General features: G+C 39.1%; 1 long non-coding RNA gene across 2 annotated transcripts in view; it reads right to left on the reverse strand.

The window, feature by feature from the left end:
- LOC125453097 (uncharacterized) overlaps positions 1-23,185 on the reverse strand; it is a 62,926-nt gene that overhangs the window by 30,759 nt on the left and 8,982 nt on the right. For both annotated transcript variants that reach the window (XR_007247684.1, XR_007247685.1), the window contains exon 3: positions 13,548-13,596. This is a non-coding gene — a long non-coding RNA (uncharacterized LOC125453097). The remainder of the gene's footprint in view (positions 1-13,547; positions 13,597-23,185) is intronic.

Here is a 23,185-nt window from a genome sequence, read left to right on the forward strand (position 1 = left end):
CTTTGGAATCCAACTAGTCACAGGTCGCCAACCTGAAAAAGAGCCCTTTGTCCCCACTGATAATGGGAACTGCAGGTGCTGGAGAATCCAAGATAACAAAGTGTGGAGCTGGATGAACACAGCAGGCCAAGCAGGCTGAGCAGCATGCTCTCTGATGAAGGGTCTGGGCCCGAAACGTCAGCTTTTGTGCTCCTGAGATGCTGCTTGGCCTGCTGTGTTCATCCAGCTTCACACTTTGTTATCCTTTATCCCCACTCATTGTTTCCTGCTCATGAGCTACTCTATCCATGCCAATGCACTACCTCCAACATCATGAACTTTTATCTTAAGATTTAACCTTTTGTGAGATATCTTGTCAAATGCCTTCTGGAAGTCCAAACACTGCACATGTATTCATGCCCCTCTCTCCACTCTGGTTGAGACTTGCTCAAAAATCCCCAGTAAATTAGTCTCACATGATTTTCCTTCCAAGAAGGCATGCTGACTCAGCATGATCAAAATCTGATTTTCCCAACGTTCCGCTATTACTTCTCTAATAATTGATTCCAACACTTTTCCAACAACCCACAGGGTTCAGTGTTGAGGCCGCAGCTGTTCACTTAATACATTAATGATCTGGATGAAGGGACTGGGGGCATTCTGGCTAAGTTTGCTGATGATATGAAGATAGGTGGACAGGCAGGTAGTACTGAGGAGGTGGGGAGGCTGCAGAAAGATTTAGACAGTTTAGGAGAGTGGTCCAGGAAATGGCTGATGAAATTCAACATGAGCAAATGCGAGGTTTTGTACTTTGGAAAAAAGAATACAGGCATGGGCTATTTTCTAAACAGTGAGAAAATTAATAAAGCAGAAGTACAAAGGGATCTAGGAGTGGTCCAGGATTGCTACAGGTTAACTTACAGGTAGAGTCCGTGATTAAGAAAGCAAATGTAATGTTGGCGTTTATCTCAAGAGGGTTGGAATATAAAAGCAGTGATGTGCTTCTGAGACTTTATAAACCTCTAGTTAGGCCCCATTTGGAATACTGTGTCCAATTTTGGGCCCCACACCTCAGGAAGGACATTCTGGCGCTGGAGTGTGTCCAGCGGAGATTCAGACGGATGATCCCTGGAATGGTAGGTTTAAAGTACGGTGAACAGCTGAGGATCCTGGGATTGTATCCATTAGAGTTTAGAAGGCTGAGGGGAGATCTAATAGAAACTTATAAGATAATGTATGGCTTAGAAAGGGTGGATGCTGGGAAATTGTTTCCATTAGGCAGGGAGACTAGGACCCATGGGCACAGCCTTAGAATTAGAGGGGGTAAGTTTAAAACGGAAATGAGACGACATTTCTTCAGCCAGAGAGTGTTGGGCCTGTGGAATTCATTGCCACGGAGTGCAGTGGAGTTCGGGACATTAAATGTCTTCAAGGCAGAGATTGACAAATTCTTGATCTCACAGGAATCAAGGGCTACGGGGAGAGTGCAGGGAAGTGGAATTGAAATGCCCATCAGCCATGATTAAATGGAGGAGTGGACTTGGTGGGACGAATGGCCTTACTTCCACTCCTATGTCTTATGGTCTTATGGTCTAAGTATTCAGCTAATTGGCCTGTATTTAACTGCTTTTGCTTCCCTCCCTTTTTGAATAAGGGTGTCACATTCACAGTTTTCCTATCCTTTGGTACTTCTCCAAAATTCAAACATTTCTGGAAAACTACAGCTAACAAATTCACAATTTCTGTCACTACCTCTTTTAGGATTTAAGGTATGTGGAGCTCAGGCGAGTGAATGGAGCTGAGGTGCAGATGTGTTGTGATCTCATTAAATGATGGGCCGTAAGAGGCTGAATAGCCTCCCTGCCGTTATGTTCACAATATCTGCACTTAAATTCACTAACTTGATAGTCAGCTTCATGGAATTACAGCAATTTCATGGTAAAGCAGGAGGCCCTTTGATCCATTATGTCTCCACCGGTGCTCTGATGTAACTAAATGACATTCCACTGCCTTTTCCCCATAGATTTGCATGTTGTTTCCATTTGAATTTTCATTGTATGCCCTCACAAATATTTCAATTGAACCTGTCTCTATCACACCTCCAGACAATGCATTCTGTGTCTTAATAACTAGTGCGAGAAAAGATTTTTCTTCATTCCACTTCTTTTGCAAGGCACTGCCTTTAGTTCTCAATCCTTTATAAGTTGGGGAACAATTTCTCCCTCCACGTTTCTCCCGGTTCTGAGGAAGGGTCACCAAACGCGAAATGTTAACTCCTTCACAGATGCTGCCAGACCTGCTGAGGCTTTCCAGCAACTTTGCTTTTGTTCCTGATTTACAGCATCCGCAGTTCTTTTGGTTTTTTATTTAAACAATTTCTTCTTAGCTACTTTGTCCAGATTCCACATGATTTTGAAAACTTCTATGAAATCTCTTTTAGACTTCACTTCTCCAAGAAACAGAGTCTCAACTGTTCAAATTAATCCTTGAAACTAACTTTTTTAAATCACTGGAATCATTTTAAAAAAAAAACATTTTAACCATTTTAAACCTTGTTTAACCATTAAAGTTACTCACTTACACAGCCCCAGTGTTGCAAGAGTTCGGTAGTTGTTGCAAAAGTATTCAGATGCTGCGTCAACAGAAAATATCTGCTCAGGTCAGAGAAAGGAGTCTCAAATTCTCTTCTAGATTTAAGTAAAGCAGCCTGTAGATCATCAATGGTGTTCCTGCTTATTAGGAATTCAGCCATAAATGGTGGTACACACAGCAATTTCCATTCATAATCTTGGGAAATTCCTCCCAGGTCCTGTTGAATTTGACACAAATTTGCAACAAGTGCCATAATATGCAAAAGAATGCATGTGATATCAATGAACTCCTAACACTAGTTTGGCCTTGTATTCCATATGCAACAGATACATAATTCCTCCAATGTAAAATAATACTGACAGACTGGCAAGTTCTGAAGTTAATTTGCCATGGTACAGGAACTGTTGTCAAACATGAGCATAACAGTCCCACTCCTGAGCACTGCTGGCCACCCTGGAGCTCCAGGTATTGGTTATTGAGCCCTTACCTAACTCCTTTTCATAGGATTCATTGTCTATTACTGAGATGCTAAAGTAAAATACCATTCAAAATGTGAAATTAGAATAGAAGCTGAAAATACTCTTCAGTCAGACTGCGTCTGTGGAGAGAGGTACCGTTTTAGGTCCATAATCTTTCAACAGAACTCGAGAATTGTAGAGATTGCAGACATTTTAAGTGAGTACAGAGAGACAGGAAAAGGGGAGAAGATAAAATGAAAGGGAAGGCTCTCACGGGATGGAAGTAGAAACAATTGGATGAGAAAAGACATAATAATGCAATGTAAAAGGAGATAAGAACAGAACAAGTAAACAATAACTCAATGTGCGAATATCAGAATCAAACCTGCAGCATCCATGAGTCTGATTTACATTTACAGACTTAACAGAGGTGCTCTGTAAAGTGGTCACTCAATCTCACCAAACTGGAGGAACTTGCACTGAAAACAGTGAATACAGTATATTAAATTGAAAGAAGTACAAGAAAATAACTGTCTCACTTGGAAATAATGTTTGTGTAATGAGCTGTGGGAAGGAAGGGGGTAAAAGTGAGATATTGCATCTCCTGTTTTTGAACAGGTGAGTACATTGACAGGGAGGCATCTACTGGTGGTAGTTGAGAGATCGACCAGCGGTACTGTAAAGCGAATTGGCCTTTATAAAGGCTGAAAGTGCAAGGAAACTATGTGTGGAAGTGCTATCATTTTGGGTGTGGCAGAATTCTGATTAACGTGCAAAGTGACAAGATGCAAGATAAGGACAGGGGAATATCCCTTTCATGGTCCTCAGAGGGAGCAAAAATAATGAGAACAGAAGTGAGCAGATTAGAATGAAAACACTGTAAGATCTTCCAACCAGAAGTTAAGAGTATTCTTTGTTGAAGAACAAGGAAGATATCTGGAAGCATTGATATTAATGGTAGTATTATCAAACCAGATGCAACAGAGATGAAGAAATTAGAACAATGATATAGAATCTCCACAAGAAGCCAGGTAGGAAAAAAGTTTAAAGAAGAGTTTCTAAGCGATCAATTTGGATAAGGGTTGATAATCCATGATAGAAATAGAGATATTAAAATCAAATAAGGGAAGAGAAGAGTTGGAGTGGACCATCTGAAGGCAAGAGGAGAGTGGAACTTCAAAGCAGAGCCAACAAAATGAATTCTGACTATGCTTCTTCTCTTTTTGCTTTATTGTCCCATTTCATCTTTCAGACGGGGTGTTACTTCTGTAATACACTGGTCAACTCCTCATTCTCTTCAAAACTTTTGGACAGGAGATGCACGCCTTTTATTTTTAAATTCTCCCTTCCCATCATTGAGGGTGACAAAAGTTCCTTCCAGTTGAATGAATGATTTATTTGTACAGCTTTCAATGTAGTATCCATCCCTTGCTGCTCACAAAAGGCAGATGAAAGTACACATAGAATAATTTCTTTACAGAATGCCTTCATTCAGTTGTCAAGCATGGCCTTGGGCTTCTAGCTTATTGTTATTCTCCATTTAATTTGAGCTGTTTGTTGCCAGTTTAGATTCCCTACAATGTGGAAACAGACCCTTTGGCCCAACAAGTCCACATTGCCTCTTGGAGCATCCCACGCAGACCCATCCCCCTGCAACCCACACACCCCTGAACACTACGGGCAATTTAGCATGGCCAATCCACCTAGCCTGCACATCTTTGGACTGTGGGAGGAAACCGGAGCACCCGGAGGAAACCCTCGCAGACACAGGGAGAATGTGCAAACTCCGTGCAGACAGTTGCCTGAGGGTGGACTTGAACCCAGGTCTCTGGCGCTGTGAGGCCACCGTGCTGCCCCCAGAATTTCATGCTGTTTCAGTGAATCACAATAGAACAATGTGGAGCAGAGTCTCATGTTTTAGTGAAGGAATTTACAGCATTCTCAACTCCAAATTGATGTCAAGAAAAAAAAAAGAACTGCGGATGCTGGAAATCTGAAACAAAAACAGAAATTATAGGAGAAAGTCAGCTGCTCTGGCAGCAACTGTGGAGAAGAAGTAGGATTCATGTTTCAAATCCAGTGTCCCTACTTCAGAACTTTTCAGATCAATATTTTTTCACCAGAAATGACAATTGACAATTGACCTGAAATCATATACTATCTCTACAGATGCTTCCAGATCTGCTGAATATTTTCAGCCTGTTTGCTGTTCGAACAGAGTTCTAAAGGAGGATTATTGATAGCAAGACCAAAAACGAACTTGCTAGAAAAGCTCATCAGGCATCATCTGTGAAGGAAAAAACAGTGTGAACGTTTCAGATCTGGTGACCCTTCCTCAGAACCTAGCATCTGTAGTTCTTTCGATTTTTATTAATATCAAAAATTTTGTTTTGTTTCGCACCCATGGATGTGAGCATCTCTTGAAAGGCCTACTCTTCCTGGACATCCTTAATTGCCCCTGAGAACGTGGTCATGGTGAGTCACCTTCTTGAACCACTTCAATGTATCTGGTATAGGTAGCCCACTGTTCCATCTGCTCCATTCTCTTTCCACAGCACCTTTCAACGATGATGCTATTGCCATCTACGCTTACTTTAGCCTCATATTTTATTATTTTACCTGTCCCATTACCATTTCCTTTTGCTTTTCACCATCATCCTGTGATTTACCACCTTTCTATCTAAATACAGACTTCCCCTTTGTTTCTTCCTTCCTCTCTATCCCTGCCCTGGTAATTGTATAAATCTGGTTACATCTCTGACTTCTTAAAATTTTGATGAAAGGTCATAAAAAGCAGACATGTTGGAAATGCTCAGCAGATCTGACAGCATCTCTGGAGATAGAAATGTGATATTTCATATCAATCATCGATTGTCATTTCTGATTAACAATCATTGAGCTGAATTATTAATTCTGTTTCTCTCCCCACAGATGCTGGTGACCTGTCTGAAAATATCTGGCATTTTCTACTTTTATTTCGTATTTCCAGAATTTCCAATTTTTGCAGCTGAGTAAATGTCATTGACCTGAAATTTTAACCCTGTTTTTCTTGCATTTTCTGCTTTTATATCTGATACAATGACTTGGTTATCAGAAATATGAATTGGAAAATTTATAGACAGCCTCCAAAACTGTTCCATTTATTAATTAAAAACAAAAAAATACTCATCGCCACAGGAATACTATAAGTTTCCCTAATCCGTTATTCCAATGTATGACCTGTTTAATGCATCCTTAACTGAGCATAATAATTATACAACTTACAAATAATCACTACAAATAACAGTTGTCGTTTGAACGCAAATGTCCAAAGATTAATTATTCAGACTGTTTTTGCAATTACATTGCCTAGTTTCTGCTCATTTAGCATTATATTTTGTTATGAGGTAATCCATCATCTTCATGTAGTTCTTTTAATGACCTAGTTTTTGGCTTTACAGTCAGGTCCCAACTTTGCAAACTGTTGCTTGACATATACTAACTTGCTGTATTTGCTTCCATTTTTAGTGACTTGTCATTCATTGCCATCTTCCCTCATCAACACCTTCCTCGCCTGTAAAATGTCTCAAAATTTGCAGCCTGCACATCTTCCCATTCCTCTCAATTTGCCAGACTAGTTTGTATATCTAAATGCTACAACTGCAGTCATTTGTTGCATGTTCCCAACTAAAAGGTCATGAACCAATTTTGTGGATGTGTGACTGGTGTACAGTCCTGCCCAGATATTGTTGTGTGTCTTTGGAAAATAACTATTAGTTGCAATAGGAGTTGTCAGCAATTGTCCATTCTATCCTGAGTTTGAAGACTACTTTAACTGACCATAGTTGAGAAGGGAACATGAACAATCCTGAACAAGAAGAGGCATGTCTTTTAGCAACAAGATGTAGTTTATTGTTTGATAACAATAGGGACAAGTTACTTTGGATAGTTAGACATAATTACTAAGATAGTCAGGAGTCAAGGATGATACATCTAAATCCATTGGAGCTAGAGTTCTCTGCTTCCACCCTAGACTGTGTAACATCAGCAGGTTAAGTGAAAATTAATGCACTTTCCAACGTTCACCCTTCCAGAACAGAACAGTACAGACAAGATAAGGATCTACGACTCACCCAGGCTGTGCCAACACATGATGCCATTCTAAATTAAAACACACATGCCTCAATGTTTTCTGTATGCCCCAATCCCTGTCTATTCATATAGCTGTCAAGGTACCTCTGAAATGTTGCTTTTTTATCCATTTTCAGCATGGTGGCTCAGTGGTCAGCCCTGCTGCCTTAATGCTCCAGGGACCTGGGTTCGATTCCAGTCTTGGGTAACTGTCTGTGTGGAGCTTGTACATTCTTCCTGTGTCTGTGTGGATTTCCTTTGGGTACTCTGGTTTCCTCCCACAGTCGAAAGATGTGCAGGTTAGGTGGGTGGCCAGGTTAGGTGGATTGGCCATGCTAAATTGCCCATAGTCCCTAGCAAGAGGGTAGGGGTGGATCTGGGAGAGATGCGCTTCAGAGGGCTGGTGTGGTCTTGATGGATTGAATAGCCTGCTTCCACAGTGTAGGGATTGTATGATCCCAGTGCTTTCCAGGCACTTACCACCTTTTGTGTAAAAATGTTAACCTCTCATCTCTTTTAAGCTTTACCTTAAACCTATATCCCAAGTAATTGACAGTATACTTTCTATCCATGCCTCCCATAGTTTTGTAAACTTCTATCAGGCCACCCCCCCCCCCCTCATCCTTTGATGCTCAAGTGAAAATAGACCTAACTCACCTCACAGATAATACCTCCAAGTCATCCTTGTAAACCTTTTCTGTACCCTTTCCAAAACCTCCACATCTTTCTGGCAACATGGTGACCAGAACTGTACACAAAATTCCAAATGTGATCTCACAAAAATTCAAAAGGGCTGACTTGTCAATTGTTATGCTCTATCCCCATTGCATTTCCCACAGCTAATTCACCTAGGCTGCACATCATTGGACACGATGGGCAATTTAGCATGGCCAATCCACCTAACCTGCATACGTTCAGACTGTGGGAGAAAACTACCACAGACACAGAGAGAATAGACAAACTCAACCCAGAAAGTCATCTGAGGCAGGGATCAAACTCAGGTCCCTGCCACTGTGAAGCTGCAGTGCTAACCACTGAACAACTGTGTTGCCCATGTGACATGTGATAGCTTGAAGTGGACTGACAGTTGTAAAATTTCTAGCAGTCAAGAGAAGTGTAATCTCAAAGGAAGCAGAAGGTTTGAATATTTTCAAGGCATGGGTAGATAAGCAGGATTCTTGGTAAACACAGGCATGGAAAGTTATTGGGATTGGACAGGAAAGTGGAGCAAATTAGGTCTTATTGAAGCATGGAAGAGACTTGAGGGACCAGGTAGCCTGTAATTCAGACATCCGAAAGTTCATAATATTCTCCATAGACTGCTTCTTTGGTGGAGGGGTTGTGAAGCAGAACTCTCATTCCCCACTCTTTTGCACTCAAAGGTCTTACCAATTTCAGCATTAGGTTTATTTACAGACACAAATAGGTCATCAACAACTGCAGGAACACATCACTGCTCTTCTACCTCTACGGCAAGGAGAAAAAAAACACTCTGCTTTCTCTCTGCCAGCGTCTCCAGCAATTTTGATTTTTGTTTTAGATTTCAAGAGTCTGCAGTTTTTTGTTTTTTGAAAAAAAAGTAGGAAGAGTTTTGTTCTGAGACAGTATGATCATTATTGTCCATATAGTCTTTCAAGAGCTGACAGGAATTCCAGCAAGTCTTTTAAGGGCTTGAGAGATCACTCTCACAGTAGTTGAAAAATTCTCTTCAAAACACCCCTAAAATGTGAATAAATGCTCCAAAGACCTCTGTGGAAAATGCTTGCAATCAAGCAAGTGAGGCAACCTAATGTAACCTAATTTTCTGCTGATATTAATGGAGATTCATTCCAGCAGCCACTCTGCATGGACAAGAAACCCAGAACTCTTCATATATTTAAAAATCATTTGTAAAGGAGTGGACTAATTATTGAATAAAAATTGTAATCTGTTTAGTTTGGCAAAGTGGGAAGGTAAACTTTTCACTGCAATTGCATTGTATTTTTATTTCATTCTCCTCATTATTCAATTTTCAATGCATTATACTGAATTGAAGCCAGGCAAAGGTAAGCGGTAGTTCAGCACCAAACAATGGTTATCAAACAGGGTTTAGTGTTTGCTTTCAGTATATAATCAAAACCTAAGCCAGATTTCAAACAATGGCTGGAAATGCACACAGATGGGAGAAATGGTGTTAAGCCTTTTAAAAGTGAAATAACAAGCTAGTGAAAATTGACAAGCACTTTGCAAGATGAGAGCTTTATTGGGATAAAATGTTGGAAGAGGAATTTTAAGCAAACTGTAAACTATAGAGAGTATAATTTGAGAGGTAATGTTTGTTGAAGTGCACAAATCTGAAGTGATGAATCATGAGGAAGTAGGACTATTGCAGTGGTGTCACATTGGCAAACGTTACATTTTTCACCTTTATTAGTCTTTGCTTTGGATGTAGGTTTACACTACATCCTTTGAAAGCATTAACTAAACCGAAGTATTCATGTGCCAAAGGAACATAGAAAGAAGTCATGCTACAATTACATTCTTCCATGAAATAACCGGAATAACCAGAAATAACTGGAAACTCTGTAGGCAAATCTCTTAAGCATTGCCTATGTGGAAAGACTGGCAAAAAATGCAAGAAAATACATAATGGCAATATCTGCAGATTTATTGCTGAAGTTACAATGGGAGATTGGGAGAAAACTACAGAACTTTTATGTCAAATGGTTGAACCCAGCTCTCATGGAGTAACGTAACACTTAGCAGATAGCAAATTCAAAGTTCAGTTTGCAAAGAATGATACAAGTAGAAACAGCATGCTAGTTTCTTCCAGTGGTCTGATGGAGTAGTTGGGTAGAGCTGGGCACTGAGATATTGTTTGGGATGTTCAAAGTATTCCTAAAGTGTTCTTTTAGTAGATTAAACAAAACAGTTTTCCAATATAAGGAAGTGTCTCTGACACTTCTGCACCATGCATTGAAAATTAGGTTCACTGTCTCTGAGCGAAAATGATAGAATTCCCTCTCTAAGCACATGGGCTGCAGCAGTTCAGGGTGGTAGCTCACCACTACATTGTCAAGGGCAACTAGAGACAGGCAATAAATGTTGGCCAACGATGCCCATGTTCCACGATTGAATAAGAAAATAACATGCCCCTCCTGGAGGTTTTCTTGACAGGGCAGCATGCAAAATATCTTGGGTGCCCACCCCATCACCTTCTCACCCAATGCTGAGCCCACGTTAAAGCAGCAGGATGAAAGGGGTCACTATCTTGAAAATGTGCTTTCTGCCCACTGGGATAGAGGGGAACCAGTAGATGTGTTGTATTTGGATTTGCGAAAGGCTAAGTCATTAAATAAAAGCCCATGTTGTTGGAGGTACTATATTGGCATGGATAGAATATTGGCTAATAAGCAAAAAACAGCAAGTGGGATAAATGGTTATTTTTCAGGTTAGGACCTGCGGCCAGTGGAGTTCCACAGGGATGAGTTCTAGGACTACAAGTGTTTACAATACATATCAATAACTTGGAGGAAGAAAGTGCATTTACTCTAGCCAAATTTGCAGTTGGCACAAAAATAGGTGGAAAGACAGGTTAGGAGAAAGACTCAAACAGTTGGCAAATGGAGTGTGATGCAGGAAAATGTGAAATTGTCTGTTAAGAAAGGAGAACAAAAGCACAGCGTGTTATTTAACTAAAGAAAAAAAAAACTGCAGAAAGCTGCAACACAAAGGGACTTGGGTGGACTTGCGCATGAAACATAGAAAACAAACACACAGGAACAGCAGGTAATCAGGAAGGCCAATGGAGTGTTAGCTCTTATTTCAAAGGGTTTGCAGTAAAAGAGTAGCAAAGTCTCACTGCAATTGTACAATGTGCTCGTGAGACTATGTCTGGAGTACTGTGAACAGTTTTGGTCCGCTTGTTTGAGAAAAATATATCATTTCATTGGAGACAGCTCAGAGAAGGTTCACTAGGGTGGTCCCCAGTATGGAAGGATTGCCTTATGAGCAAAGGCTAAATAGGCTGGGCCTCTACTCATTGGAGTTTAGAGGCATGAGAGGTGATCGCATTGCAACATATAGGATTTTTAAGGGGCTTGACAGTGTAAATGCTGAGACGATGTTTCCCTTCACGGGAGAGTCTAAGAGCGGAGAGCATAGTCTCAGAATAAAGGGGCACCAATTTATGACTGAAATGAGGAGGAATTTCTTCTCTCAGAGGGATGTGAGTCTTGCGAACATCTTGCCACAGAGAACGGTGGAGGTAGAGTCCTAATGTATATTTAAGGCTGTGACAGATAGATTCTTGACCAATCGGAGAATGGAGGGTTATGGGGAAAAGCCAGGAAAGTGGATGTGACAATATCAAATCAGTCATGATCCTATTGAATGGCAGAGCTGGCTCAAGGGCTGAATGGCCCACTTCTGGTTATATTTCTTATTTAATTATGGTCTTTAATACAAGAACCAAACTGTCTCAGTTGTAAGTCTTCAGTTACTCAGATGTGTAAAGAAAATATGACCTTACACCTCGGTTTTAGCACCAATTACATAAATTATCTTCTGGCTCTCCAGCACAGTTTGATCTGTAAATCTTCATCTGTCAATTTCTAGGCTTTGAGAGTGTTTTAAAGATGCTGCTTAAAAAGCCATCATATAGACCAATTTTACACTTATGTGAACCAATAAATTGAATTTATGTAGTACAAACAGCTGCTGAAGGATGGCCCCCTCCTAAATTGTCTGCTCCTATTAGATAAGAAGATTGACTAAAGAGTTGCATTTTTAACATTTTATTAGATATCCACTTTAACAGTGCCAAACCGAAACTGGCTGAGTTGACAGTATCATTTTAAAAATATTTTACCTTCCCTAAGGCAATTAATTCTGCACTGTCAAAACAAATCAATGTTGCTTTCTGAATGGAAAGGGGCCATTTGGTAGAAAGGAACACTGTTTAGATGTAATGTCAGTTTTTTTTGATTGTCAGGAGTTTTCTTCTTGGAACTATTACTGTTTTATATTTATTGATATTTGGTGCAATTACATATTGATTCGGGAAGACTCAATTGCTTGTGTTACCTTGCCGTTAATTTTTCAGGCATGTTCTGACAATTGGCCGAGAATTGCCAACATTGTCATATTTATAAGTACGGTACAGGAATGTTATTTTGGGCCTCTGAGAATTGCACATGGAGAGCTCATTTCTAAAAAGAAATTGAAATTCTATGAGATTTGAATGAGGAATAAGTACTCACTCCCTTGCTCATTGCATTTATTGTATCTTTGTTCTCCCGGGAAAGTAAATACATTTCATTTCTCCTTTTTTTTTGAATGCTTTAATTTGGAGCTGTCCAGGTAGTCACTTTGGTAACACTTCTCATCAACTGTCATGCAATAATGATGACTTTGTACTCCTTAGCTGTTTGCTACTTTTGAGTATTTCTTCACACCTTGCAAATCCTTGCCGTGTTGTATGCAACAAACAAGAATCTGCTTTTGAAATGCCTCGGCTTCATTATTAACACACTGCAATAGAATCACTTACAAATGACAACTCATCATTATACTGCAAAGTCATGTGGAATTGCTAAAAGTGTGCTTGTGGTCTCACATCTTGAACAATTAACGCTGTCATAAATGCTTATTGCTGCGTTTAACTGCGTAAAAGAAACAATAGTCAAAGGAAAAACTAAGAGGATAAATAACTGAAATTTATGCTCTGCATAGGACTATCATTGGACAGAACTCCAGAGTCAATTCAACAATGCAATTGTTATCAATCAGTTTCACACCTCATTAATTCATTTTTAAAGTTCATTTTCTGTACTGCAAGTACAATAGCTTCATCATATCAAAGTCCTCAAAATAAATTGTTTCCTACCTTATAAGGAGAGAGGATTGGTTAGTTAACAGGAAATAAAGATCCAGGATAAAGGAATCATTTTCAGTTTTCAGTCAAACAGCAATCTGTAGTCTGCTGAATGGATCAGTGCTGCCACCTCAATCTAAATTAATGACTCAGATGAAAATGTTGAGAGCAGTGTCACCATGTTTGCCAACTTTGCAAAGGAAAGCAGGAAAACAAGTTGTGAGAAGGATACAGATAATTTGCAATAGGTTAGGTGAGTGGGGAAAAGAAATTGACCGATGGAATGTAATGTGGGATTGTCCACATTGGCAGGACGGCACAACATTATTTAACTGAGAGAGAATGCAAGACACTGCAGGTCAGAGACACACAGGTTCCCTTATACATGAATTTCAAAAAGTCAACATAATTAGGAAAACAAGTGGGATGTTTGCATTTATTGCATAGGGTTATGAATATGAACATATGGAATTCTTGCTACTGCTGCACAGGACATTGGTCGTATGACACAATGTCCAGCGTTGATCTCTTTAGCTAATGAGAGAAGTACTTACATTGGAAGCAGTTCAGAGAAGGTTCCTGGGCAGATTCTCGGCTGTGGGTCTATGAGCATACAAACAAATGAAAATATGAATTAGGAGCAAGAGTAAGCCATTCAAGTAGATCATTGGCGATCTGATTACCCCAGATTCCAGCCTACCCTGATAACCTTTCATACATTGCTTATGAGGAATCTATCTATCTCTATGTTAAAAGAATTAAATATTCTGTTCCAAAGACATTTGAGGGACAAAGTTCCATAAATTCACAAGCCTCTGCAGCAGGAAATTTCTTCTCATTTCTGTCTTGAAGAGTGACCTCATATTTCTAAACAGCGATTCCTCCTTCTTGATTCTCAGACAAGGAAGAAAACAATCTTTTCACAATTACCCTGTTTACCCCCCTTCGGACCTTAGATTTTTCAAACAATTCACCTCACTGTCTCCTAAACTCAAATAGATACAATCCCTTTCAACCTTTTCCCATGAGACAACCCACTATTTTAAGGTATTAGACCAATGTATCTTCTCTGAACTGCTTCTAGCATATTTACATTCCTAACGGCTACGATTATGTTGATTTGAAATGAAAACATAAAGTGCTGGGAAAGGCTCAGAGAGGTCTTGCAGGTAAAAAGATGGAAAGATAAACAAATTTAATATTTCAAGTCTGATATGGCTCTGACATGGAACTAAAATAGGCTACAAAAAAGGTTTTTGTACTTGTCACAAAGCGGGATGAAGAGTGAGTGGAACAGATGGTGAGGGTTGTCTTGGGCAAAAGGAAAAGGAAGTGTTGATGGCATTAGAAGTATATACATATATGTTACAATTGTAAAATAGCTATTATGGTAAGTGTGAATAGCAGAGAACGAGTCAGCTATTATACGACCAAATCCATGGAAACAAGACGCCGGGGAGAAACGGGATGAAGAAGGGAGATCAGAATGAAAATGTAGGACAGTGCTCATGGTCTGAAGCTGTTGAACTCAATGTTGAATCCTGAATGTTGTAAAGTGCCTAAGGAGAAAATGATGTGGTGTTCTTCAGCTTGTAGTGGATTTGACTGGAATAATTCAGCAGGCTAGGACATAAATAATAACAGAACCAAAATGGCGCATTATTGAAGTGATAAACAACTGGATGCTTGACATATATAGTGTGAAAGAGTTCTGCAAAGAACTCACCCAGTCTGTCTCCAGGCCTGCCTATATACAAGACATTGCACGTGAACAGTGAATACAACAGAGTGCATGAGACGAAGTACAAGTACAGTGCTGCTTCACCTAGGAGGTGCATTTGGGGCAGTTGACAGTAAGAAGGGAGGAGTAAAGGAACAAGTGTTATGCCTTGTGCGATTGCATAGAAAGGTGCTGTGGGGGAGAGTTGATAATGTGTTAGGACTGACAGAGAGTGGACCTTGGATTGAGAGAGGAAACAGTCCCTGCAGACTATTGGCAAGAGTGAGGATTGGAAGATGTGTGAAGTGGCAGCAGAAGGGGAACAGAATGATCCTTTGAATGTGTAGACTGATGAGGAGGAAAGTGATGACAAAGAGATGCCATCATGCTGACTGACAACTGCACCACCCTTGTCTACTGTTTGAAGAAACTATCCTGAAAATACAAGATAAACAACCCCTGTCCATCTATAGATTGATTAAAATCCGCTATCACTATCACCATAGCCTTCTGATGAGCTCTCTTTATTTCCTGCATTTATCCCTGCCCTGCTGTGTGGTCAGTTAGGGTGGCTTCCGAATCACTTCGACATGTGCATTCTGTTTTTTTTTAAATTCACTTATGAGCAATGGGAGTCTGGCTATTTATTGTCCATCCCTAATTGCCCAGGGTACCACCTACACCCACCATTTCATTTAAAATATCCTAAACTTCCCTAGTTATATATCTCACAAGAACATTGGTCCCAGGACAGTTAAAGTATAAAACATCCAAAAGGGATACCTCAACTTACCCCATTACTGGTTCCAGTAAACCATGAGCTGGAATTCACTTCTTGCACATTTGGCCTTGAGCCATATTATTCATTTTTAAACATCTTTTTGATTTGTACCAATTTGCAAGTGACTCAAGTAGTATTACAATTTTTGTTTTTAAATTCATTCACAGATGACAGCATTGCCACCTGGGCCTGCAATATTTGCCCTTCCCAAAAAACATCAACCACTTCGCTGTGGGTCTGGAGTGACATGTAGGCCAGACAAGGTATAGAGGCAATTTCCTTTCCCAAAAGACATTTGTGAACCAAATAGGTTTTCCCCTGACAACAGATGCATGGTCATCAGTAGTCTTTTTTTAATTCCAGATATTTATTGAATTCAAATCCAGCATCTGCCTTGACAAGATTTGAACCCAGGTCCCCAGAACTTTACCTGGGTCTCTGGATCAATTGTCCATCCATAATACCACAAGGCCATTGCTATTTGATGTATAAAGGGGCCTTCTGAATTTGATACCTAGCTCCTTATACTGGCAATGAGAACTGTATGGACCACATCATCTGAATCCTCCGCTCGCAGTGTAAGTTCCTCTCCATTTGCTGAGTAGATATCACAAGCCCTAGAACAAGGTGTGCCTTATCACACTTTGCCGCAAGACACACTGCCTCAGTGTACTATTCCCTAATGCTACTATATTCTTTTTTGACTCTCGTCCACTTGAACAGTTTTTCATACCAATGATGCCATGGTCAGTAATCTACATTGCAGTGCCCGTACTCATCTAAACAAGCTGCAACAAACACAAACCAAGTTGGATAACTGGCAAAGGCTGTATCTCCTATCACCAGGGTCCACCTACCTTTTTTTCAGCTGCAGCTATGTTCCCCTGTCTCTGGCAACAAATAAAATCAGAAGACCATTATAAGGTGTGTGGCAATCTCCGGGTAAAAAAATTTGAGGTAACTGTCCCTTCCTTAATGAGCCATAGCGTCTGCAGCTAAACCTCCAGCTCATAAAGTCTGAACCAAAGCTCTTAAAGCTGCTGAAACTTATTGTACATATGTTTGCCAGGCATTCTAGTGGCCTCTTTAACTTGTCTGTCTCCTCTCCACCTATCTTCTCCTCTGTCCATCTTCGATCCACCTCCCCCTCTCTCCCTATTTATTTCAGAACACTGTCCACCTCCCCCTTTTCTGATGAAGGGCCTATGCCCAAAAGGTCAGTTTTTGTGCTCCTCTGATGTTGCTTGGCCTGCTGTGTTCATCCAGCTCCACACGTGTTACCTCGGATTTTCCAGCTTCTGCAGTTACCGTTAGCTCTCAGACCTTGCAGTTACAGTGTACACCCATCCTGAAATTTTTATGTGTGATAATTATGTTATTTCTTAATTACTTCATTTACAATCAATAAAACCTTCTACACCCAAAAAGATTTATTACTGCCAGTAAACTTCACTCATGTCCCATACACACCATCTTATTACCTTGCATCCACAATCATCCCTTATCCAGTTGTATCATGATACCTCAGACTACCACTGAGGTGGAAAATAATTTTTGAATAAAAAACTTAATTACTTAACTATATTAAAATAACATAGGATTGATAAAAAAACATAGTTCACCCAGTATTTAATTCTTTATAAAAACATGCATTTGTATTTGTAGCCCACAGCCAATTCTTTATAGTTACATCGATCTTTCAATTATATCCTGTACTGATAAGCACTCCATTCTGATGATGATAGCACTTCTGTTATAAAGCAGTGCTTTTTTTAACAATAGGATTGGTCCTAGGTTGTCAAAAACATTGGATTTTAAATTTAATTGAATGTTAGTCTCAAAGTGCCTGGTTGAAATTAATTGCTTGATTCAAAGTGGTTGCCTGAACAACAATATGAGACTATTGCCTGGGTTGCTAACTATACAGCCTTTTGATACAAATGTTTCAGTTTTAGGAACTCTCTATGCCTGTTGCTGCTTACAGAGTTTTTTCTATTAATCTCCAAGCCTAAAAAAAACACATTGTCTTTTCAAGCAACCACACACTTTTCCTCCTATTATTTCACAAACAAATTCTAGAGTCTTGCCTTCCAATCCACAAGCACTCTATCTAAATTCACAACACTTGAAATCAATAATGCAACATTAAATCTATTGCAATAATCCTTAGGTTAATGCCAGTACTGTAAAGAACAAATATGAGTGTTTTTTTATCACAGTACACATTTCATTTCAAATATTTAACTGGCCAGAGATTTAAATGTCTTCAAGGTTTGACATATCTCTTTGACAACCCTTTGTCAGCTCCATTTCACTTCAATTTGACAGCTCCCTTGGACAGTTCAGATGAGCTGGGCAATTACAAAATGATTATGCAATTCATGCACATTCAAATCTGTTTTAACATTCTTAAAGTGTACTTTCCTAGATGTACAGCATGAAAACTGACCCTTCAATCAAACTTATCTTTGCCAATTATATACTCTAGATTAATCTGATCCATTTGCTAGCATTTCGTCCACATCCCTCAAAACCCTTCCTACTCTTGTAACCTCCCAGATGCCTTTTAAATACTGTAGTGTACTAGATTCCACCACCTCCTCTGGCAGCTCAGTCCATACATGCAACACACTCTGTGTGAATAAGTTGCTATTTTAAATCCTTCCCCTCTCGTCTTAAACCTATGTCATCTAGTTTTCAACTCCTCTACAATAGGGAAAAGACCTTGGATACACACCCGCTATCCATCCCCTCATTATTTTGTAAACCTCTATAAGGTCACCCCTCAGAGTCTGAGGCTCCGGGAAAAATAGTCCCAGCCTATTCAATCCCTCCCGATAGCTCAAACCCTCCAATCCTAGAACTGACTTCTCCCAAATGTGATCCAAGGTCATATTCCAAAGTTCATCTAACTTCTCCAAAGAACTCTATTAAATGTAGATCTTTTCCAAGTTGGGGTAAAGTACAGCATAACTTGAACAGGCAAAAAAAAAATCTGACTGAAGGCATCTGCAGTTTTAAATGTGTAGCTACCTCTGTAAAATATGATTATCCAATATTAGAAATGCCTTTGTTTCCTCTCATCACCATCTCTCTCCTCTCCAGTGCACACTGTCAAAATTGTGGAGGACAGGATAGGGGCAAGAATTTCCAGATTCTGGTCTCCAGTCACATTGTTTCCTTTAGAGGGCAAAGGCTAAACCAATGGCTCTTCAAAATAAATCCAGCACCTGGAAACTGAATAGGGAATTTAAAAGATACCTGAATAGTGGTAAGAATGTGGAACTTGCTATTAATAGGAATGATTGATTTGAATTTTTTTTATGTAGTTAAGGGGAAGCGAGACAAGAATTTGATGGAGTGGGAATATAGGATTATAATTAGAGATTTAGATGTGAAAACACAGATTGAAGCTCACCTGTCGAATAAATATTGGCACTGATGGTTACAAGCATCCAAACATATGATCAAAGAATAAGAGTAGGCCGCTCAGCCCTTCAAGTTTTCGCTGCCATTCAATAATATCATGGCTGATCTGATTTTACCTGAGCTCTAGGTTCCTGCATATCACCAATAATATCTCATTGTCTAATAATCAAGTATCTATTTATCTCTGTCCTAAAATATGTTAAAATAGTCTGCATCTGCTGCTGTTTAAGGAAGGGAATTCCAAAGATTCACAACCCTCTGAGAGTAAGAGAAGTTTCTTCATCGCTGTTGTAAATGACCTGTCGCATTATTTCAAAAATTATGACCCCTAGTTCTTGATTGTCCCAAAGGAGGAACCATTCTTTCAACATCCAGTCAAGTTCCCTCAGAATTGTGATTGGCCCAAGTGGTCTGTTTCTGTGCTATATATCCTGTGTGATCCTATGCAATGTTGATGAGATTTGGACAGGGAAGTCTGAAGGATCTACAAGAATTGTTGTCCATTACTTATTTAAATTCCTAAAATAAATTTTGAATATCTATTCCCACAAAAGTACCTTCTCATTATTAAATATGTCGTTGTTCATAATTAGAATTTCAGGTAAGTGGGAAATTTCACTGCAAAAGTAAAACTTATTTTTAGAGCAAATACTTTTTTTACTCTGCATTCGCTTCTGGTTTCAGGAGAATACTTTCAGTTGGATTGTTAATTTGAGTAGGTCGGACATGTCTTACCACATACTTTCAGTTGTAATGGACGTGAGATAAGATGACAAAAATAAAAACAACAAATTTTAGTAGTTGCATTTTGTGCCTTTTTAAGCTTGAAAAAAGATGTATTGACTTGAAATTCCAGTGTCATGTGTTAAGAAGCATTGTGATTTCAAAAAGTGGTTTGCGTGGGCCATGTGCAGCTATTGCTTTGTAATCTACATTTCCAATGTACTGTTAATTTCAATTTGAAGCATGTATTTACAATTCAAAAATCTGGGTTAAGGCACACATTTTCAAAGCACTTTCAGGCTAGCCAGACAAAAGTGCCCACATTTTAACAGTGTCCAATCCATATACATGGTGGACAAGCAGCTTTGCATTACATTTTTACATTATTTCACAAAAATATTTCATTATCGAAATGGAACGCTCGTCACTTCTGTCCTGACAAGATAGTTCTCGATCTTAATTACTGATTTGCCAGCTAGAAATTTGTAATGCTAGTATTATCCTTTACACAAATCCTTTAAATTCAATCACCAATTTTTTTTTATGATACTCGTATAAAAAACACTTAGTTCTCAAGTAGCTTGTCACAATTTTCATTTGAAACTTTGGCTTTTGATATGAGCCTTGTTCAATTGAAGTGTGTTGTTGCACCATGTCAAGCACAGCTAGTACTCATGGAACAAAGTACCCCCAGGCTGTCCTGTGATACCTAAGATGGATGAGATGATAAACCTTTGTCTCTGTTGTCTTTGGGTCTTCTCTGATCCTGTCAGTCATTGACATTACAGTCAGCAAATGAGTGATGTCAATCAATGAGGTGAGTTTGAAATCATTCATTTTTCATGCAGTTTGCAAAAAAGAATGCAACACAGGTGCTATTGATGTCAAAAGCAAGAAGCAGTGAGCTATATATTTTGATAAATGTTCCTATTACAGATAATTTCAGGTCAGTGAACATTTCTGTGATGTTGTAAATTATACATGGCGTGCACGTCCGCAATTGTAATGTTTGGTGATAAAGGGAGGCCTACATTTCTATACTACCTTGTCACATTTCTCATAAATATCATGCAACCATTGTTCAATAATCAAAAACGGCAGTTATTTTGCAAAAAAACAACAAGTTATTTCAGGTTCTCCTCCAAGCCACACATCATCCTGATTTGAGAGTTTATGCACATTCCAAAAATTTTGCTCAATCAAAATCTTGGAACATGGTTCCCAACAGCATTTTCAGCATATCTAGCCCAGACTGACTGCAACAGTTCAACAAGATAGCTGACCACCAACACAGAGAAATCACCTGCTTTTCTGCTGAAGGAATCCAGCAAGTTTCATAACTACAAAACTAGGAACAAGCAACCTACTTTCTCACTCAGTTTTTTTCTTGATCTACCTTAAACTGAATAATTGAATGTTGAACCTATCGCAACTGCTGAACCTGCCTTTAAGTTTCAACTGCTTCACTCAGGGAAATTTCAAGGAATAACACGTCACAATGATCATGTGCTTTTATCTTTATACACAACTTCCATCTTTGCCTGCTTTAAATCTTTGGAAATGTATTTTTAGCTAATAACCTTACCATTTTTACTTAAACAAATGGTTTTCAAATTAACTTAAAAACTTTACCTTTAAAGCTACTATTCTTTAAGATGCAGCACACAAATATTAAAAAGGGGTCTGTATATGAGTTATATCGCAGAGCACCCTGAGGGCACCCAGATATAGCCCTGTTATATGTTAACAGTAAGGCCTTAATTCAACATCTCCTCAGATACACATTGCCTCTGGCAATGTATTCAAATTTCAGCTTATATTATACGCTCAGGGCTTTTGAATTAGAATTGTTTCCAACAAAACAGTACAAACACTAAACAATTTGTAAAACCCACCTTGTTACTGTACAATTCCAAGGAGTTATAACAATTTAACATCATTGTTTGCTTTACTTACAAATATGGTAAATGGTGTTCCAAGGCAATAGCTGAGCTGACTGATTGTTAACTGCACTTGTATTAACCCTGCCCTTTCAAATTGGCTGTTAGTGCATACAACGTGGACAAATTTATTTGTTAACTAAGTCTGTAGGCATTTTGAATTCATTCATGGGATGTGGACATTGTTGATAAAAGCAACCTTTTCTGCCATCTTTAATTGTCCTTAGGAGGAAGGTGGTTATGAGCCATCTTCTTGGAGCACTATGGTCACTCTGGAGTAATTACACCCACTGGAGGACAAGGATTTTGACTCAGCGGTGACAAAATAACAGTGAAATACTTCTCATCAGATGATCTAGATTGGAGGAAAACTTGCAATCTGTGATGTTCCCCAAGTACCTGCTGCACTTGTTCTCCTAGGTGGTAGTGGGCACGGGTTTGAAAGGTGCTGTCGAAGGAGATTGGCAGGTTGCTGCAGAGTATTTTGTGGATGGTACACACTGCAGCCATTGTGCACCATAGCTGGATGGAGCAAATGTTTCAAATGGATGACGCAACATCGATCAGGCTGGCTGCTAGCTCTTGGGCTTCTCAAGTGTGACTAACGCTGCATTTGCTGAGGCAAATAGACACTGTTCAAATATGCCGCTTACTTACATCCAGTCAGTGATGGAGAGGCTTTGACAGTACTTCTCTTAGGAATTTTATTCATTTATTTACTATTTAGTTTTCTTTTAAACTTAGAAGCAGGCAGGACTAATTAACAACAATTCAGACAGCATTAGTAACACTTTGACTCTGAAAATATTGTAAGCAAACTTTAAAAGAATCTGACAAACTTAAATTAGTCTAATGGAGCATACATTGGAATATTCATAATTTGACTAGTAACGGACAAGATTAATTCAGAGTTGGCCCTTAACACCAATGAATTTTTGACTGGAATGAAAATAGTTTTATAAATCACACAGGACCTGTCTTTGATTTTTACTTGACAGCTGAAGCCTGGTGGAAAGAATATTAAAAAAAACAAATAGAAACCTATTCTTTGTGGAGATTATGTTTTTCTACTTCTTTCAAATCCCAGCTGTCACCAATACTTCATTTAGTTAATCAGTTTGTTAGCCTATCAGGCTAAAAGATGAATTGGCATTAATTGACAACATCTAGAGGTTCATCTTTCGAGTTGGAATCAGAAACTTGAAATAAATCAGAAATTGTATTCACTGTAGATGTCGCTCCCATTACTATATTGAAGGAAGGCTGTAATTGATTCAAGTGAATCAGGACTAAGAGTGCTTTAATATGTAAATCATAAACACATAAATTACAAACAAAAAAGCTATACATCCAACTGTACATGAACCTTGAAGAAGGTAACAGGTAGCCTTGAAGAATCACTAGAATTTATTTGTAAACAACCACAACACTGTCATGTCCAAACAGCATATATCAAAATCTCAAAGGTATTCTCTTCTATACTTTTCATGCTTATGTTCTTCAAAATTGATCTTATTAGAAAGCCAAGGCTGATTTTATGAGTACATTTTCAGAAGCTTTTGAACAGCCAACATTGTAGAAATGTTCCAGCTAAAACTG

Source organism: Stegostoma tigrinum, chromosome 6 (assembly GCF_030684315.1).
Source record: "Stegostoma tigrinum isolate sSteTig4 chromosome 6, sSteTig4.hap1, whole genome shotgun sequence".
In the NCBI taxonomy this organism is placed as follows: Eukaryota; Metazoa; Chordata; class Chondrichthyes; order Orectolobiformes; family Stegostomatidae; genus Stegostoma; species Stegostoma tigrinum.